Raw genomic sequence first — 5,055 nt, 5'->3', positions numbered from 1 at the left:
CTTTTTTATGCACCTTATTTTTGTTAGTTCAGTTCAGTTTGCCAGTGAATTCAGAAGTGTTGAATAAATGGAGACTTTTCAAAGATATAGAATAGAATAGAATAGAAATGTATTATCCTGAGGGAAATTTGACACTGCAAATCACTCAACATTAAACATTTAGACAGAACAAGTCACGAATAAGAATAACAAAACAAATGGCCTAAGAATAGAATAAAATTAAATAGAATAAAAATAGAATAAAAGATACAGTAAATAAATACAGTAAACATATACTGAAGTCTACAGTAGGTGTAATATTGCACAGTGCTGTTTAAAAAGTAAGAGTCCAGGAAGATGGTACCTGTCACTCTGTGCTCAGTGATGCAGTGAGGCACAGTGATGCATTGTATAGTCTGATGGCTGTCGGAATGAAGGACTTCCTGTGCCGTTCAGTGCTGCATTTAGGTAGTGTGAGCCTAGCACTGAACATGCTCCTCCTGTCCGCCAAGTCTGTGTATAGTGGGTGGGAGGGGTTTTCCCTGATGGCCTGGAGCTTAGCAAGGTTCCTCCTCTCCGCCACCCTCGCTAGAGTCCAGCTCCACCCCAACCACGCTACTGGCCTTCCTGACCATCTTATCCAGCCTGTTTGTGTCCCCTGCTCTCAGTCCGCTGCCCCAGCAGGTCTGTTATATATATATCAGTTCAGTCTGTTTTTGTATAAGTGAATGTTCTTAAGATAGAGAGAAATTAGATTTTTCAATTGCCTTTCTGCTGTTTAGTTCAGCACCGTGGGCAGCGCCAAGCAAGCCACAGCGCCGTTGTCCCAGCTGAAACGTATAAAAGGGAACCTGTGTTGAAAAACCATTGTGCCCCCCCGAGAAAATGTTATGCCCCCCCACTAATTTGTTTCTGCAGCCTGGTCTGGGCAGTGCATACAGTATCTACTATCCCCTAATGAAACAAGTAATTAGAATAATATAAGCCGCCTACTGTTCATTCATTACACACGTAGGCTATACAGTGTGTGTGTGTGTGTGCACGCTGAACAGGTGGCCAGGAGCACGCAACAAGACGGTATAAATATGGAATATTAATAGGTCGTCGTCGGCCGAGTTGTTCAACAGAGGAGATAACAGGCCGCTGGTGGGGAAAGGTTTGGTCAGAGCTACGGGGAGAGTTTGACATCGATAGAAACGGATGTTTAGTGTGTTAAAGGTAACCAGCCGTTGCCATGGTAGCGTGTCATGTAGTAACGAGAAGAGGGGGCGGGCCCATTGCTATGGGGAGAATGTTATGAGATGTCAGTTCCTTCCGGGGTAAGTTAGATTAAGACACAACGTGGAATCGAGCAGACGCGCTAATCAGAGACTTTGAGATCCCTCCTCACCCTCGCTGGGTGGGGGAGGGGAAGTGCCACATCATCGCTAGCTTCGGCTAACAGGGAATGGTTGTTGGCTACGACGAGGCCTCAGAACCATTGGACTAATGAGAGAAGAGACAGTGGAGAATAATGAATTAAACGCTGGAAACGCTTTACTCTTCGTTATTCTCTTCTTTACAACGCGACTACTTGGGTCAATTGGAGTCTCAAATTAATGTGTTAAAAAAAGAGATTAACTCCATTTTAAGACAACAATCTGAATTTCAAATACGCAGTACAAGACAACATTACTTTCATGGCTCTAAACCAAGTCACCTACTATGAAGATAAGATCCAATGCACAATTTGCTGATATCCCTACTATTAAGGATCAACAAAGGCGTGTTACAGACCCCCAAAAAATCAACAAGACTTTCAAAAAGTTTTATTCCAACTTATACAAATCATAAGTGGTTTTCGATCATAATGTCCTCTGTGTCCTCTACTGCCCCCCTATTGTATGGTGTACCCCAGGGCTCGATACTTGGCGCCGTCCTGTTCTCTATTTATTTATTGCCCCTTGGTTCCATCCTCAGAAAGCACGGCATTCCTTTTCACTGCTACGCTGATGACAGCCAGATCTATATGCCACAAAAAAAGTCTGGCTCCTTTTCCATAGAGCCGCTGACCAAATGTCTCGATGACATTAAATCCTGGATGGCATTGCATTTTTAAAATTTTAATGACAAAAAGACGGAGGTCATGGTTTTTGATGGCCCCTCTGTGACCTCACTGCTAGATCTGGGTTCGCTGGCACAACATGTCAAACCAATAGTAAAGAACTTAGGTGTAAAAATCGACCCAGACCTTAAATTTGACAGCCAGATCAAGGCCGTGGTCAAATCGAGCTTTTTCCAGTTGAGGCAGCTGGCCAAAATTAAGCCCATCCTACAGGCGCAGCATTTTGAAGCAGTAACCATGCATTTGTGCATGCATTCATTTTAAAATTATTTTATTTGCTTTTAAAGCTCTTCATGACCTTGCCCCACCCTACCTCTCTGAGCTGTTGCAGGTCTATACACCTTCTCGCTCTCTTAGGTCAGCTGACCAGCTGCTCCTAGTAGTGCCTACAACTAGGCGTAAGCTCAGGGGGTACCGTGCCTTCTCCGTTGTCGCCCCCAAAATGTGGAACGAGCTGCCACTGCAGATTAGGCAGGCCTCATCACTGCCCCGTTTCAAAGGCCTCCTTAAGACCCACCTTTTCTCTCTGGCTTTCGACACCACAGTGGGTGACAATATTGTCACAAGGAAAGAAGATATTACCTACCTGGGTTCAATCCTAGAGGCAAATCTTTCCTGTGACAAAATGGCATCCAATGTAATAAAAAAAGTCAACCAACGAACTCGATTCTCGTACCGGATCTCCTCACTGGTAAACAAGAATACCCTGAAGACTCTGGCAGGAGCACTCATTCAAGGGTACTACGACTATGCTTGCACCTCATGGTACCAAAGCACCTCAAAGGCGCTAAAAACAAAATTACAAACATCTCAAAACAAACTGGTCAGACTACTGCTTGACCTTACTCCTAGAACCCACCTCACCCCTGCCCACTTTGACAACCTAGGATGGCTTAGAGTAGACGACAGAGTACAGCAACTTGCAATGGGCCTGGTCTACAAGATACACTACACGACCAAGGTACCCATGTACATGTCAAAATACTTCCCAAAGGTCAGTGAATACCACGATCACAACACCAGAGGGAGCTCCACAAATCATGTTAAACCCAGATTCGGCTCAAACAAGGGACTAAACACGTTTCGCAATTATGCCACATCAATGTGGAACGCACTACCCAAAGCTGTAAAGGAATGTGAATCACTACCCACTTTCAAAAACACCCTCAAAAAACACCTACGGGAGACTGCAATTCGAAACTGGCCCCTGTAAATGTCCTAACACAACCCCCTCCAATGTACAGTAAAAATGACCAAGTATGGTCTTGTCAATATTCCAATGTACAGTGTTGCTTGTACAGAAGCATTTTGTATGAAAGTATTCTGTACTTCTGTATGACAACTATTAAAGAACAGTGTCCCCCACCCACCCCTCCTACCCAACCTCCCCCCCACTCCTACCCAACCTACCCCCCACCCACCCAACCACCTCCAATGTACAGTACCCCCCCCCCCCCCCACCTAGCCAACCTCCTCCAATGTACAGTTTCTACGTCAAATGTATATACTTCTTTTCTGGACTCTTTTCGTATCACAAACAGTACTGTATTTGCAAATCTGTTATGTCATAAATGTATAGATGTAGCAGTACTGTCTATCTGTATGTCATATATGTTACGATGAATTGAAAATGGGGGACCCTGATGTAAACAAGACGAAAGTCTTTCTCTGGTCTGCATCCCCTTAACAATTGTATGTATTGAGCTGTACTGTACTGTACCCATTCTGCAATCTGTTAATAACGTTTTCAATCAATCAATCAATCAACCATGTAGCTTGTTGATTTTATGATCTTATTGTCTTACTGTGTTGTTGTTGTATCGTTTTGTTACTGTGTCCTTTGCTTATAATTTTTTTTAAGTACTCTGATCTATTTAAATTTGTATTGCTGCCTAGTTTACCTTATTTTCTTTCTTTTTTTTGTCTATTTTTAGTGCTGCTTATAGTTTTTAATATGCTCCCTCTGTACAGCACGTTGTGCCCCTGTGGCTGTTAAAGCGCTTTATAAATAAAGTTGGATTGGATTGGATTGGATAATAAAATGGATACATTTCTTGATCAAATTAACCTACCTAAACTCTCAGAGGAAGACGCTAAACAGTTAGATACACCTATCACACCAGAGGAACTTAGAGAGGCTATATCGGAATTGCAAAGTGGGAAGGCTCCCGGATGGGATGGTATCCCACCAGAACTTTACCTCTCATGTTGGGAAGCAATTGGACCCCTATTACTGGATATGATTTTATACTCAATCAAAGAGGGGAACTTCCCCAGGGACGTCAATATGGCACTCATATCTGTCCTCCTTAAAAAAGACAAAGACCCCACCGAATGTGGTAGTTATTTAAGCATTACATCACGCGCAGGAGTGGTTTGTGACCAATAAACCATGCCTAGGGGTGGTCGTTAGACCCCCCTAGGCATGGTTTATTGGTCACAAATCACGACTACAAGTGGTGTAAAGCTTTTATACAACTGCCAGATTCATCCAACCTTATTTCTATACAATAAACACACATTAATCGAAGATTTATTGAAAAAACCATCCGCCAGAAAAAGTAGTTCCCACAACTACAAAAAAGACAAGTTGCCTCCATGTGGAAGCAGCTTGAAGTGCATCCAACCAAACTAACACATCCAACTGTGTATTATTGGAATGATTGAGAGAAGTTGCCTCATGTGGAAGCAGCTTGAAGTGCATCCAACCAACTAACACATCCAACTGTGTATTATTGGAATGATTGATTGAAAATTTTATTACCAGATGCAGAATGGGTACAATACAGTACGGCTCAATACACACAATTGTTAAGGGAATGCAGACCTACTTTCCATAGAACTTCATTCTTAGATGCTGCTATATAAAGTAGGTAAAACAAATTAAAACGTTTTCTTTGCCCTATAGGAAAAAAACGTTTTCTTCGCCCTATTTTTTTATTTATTTCTTTTAGCCTAAACTTAACCAGTTG

The sequence above is a fragment of the Notolepis coatsorum genome, assembly GCF_963971535.1.
Source record: "Notolepis coatsorum genome assembly, chromosome: 3".
NCBI lineage: Eukaryota > Metazoa > Chordata > Actinopteri > Aulopiformes > Paralepididae > Notolepis > Notolepis coatsorum.
Note: the sequence above shows the minus strand (reverse complement) of the source record.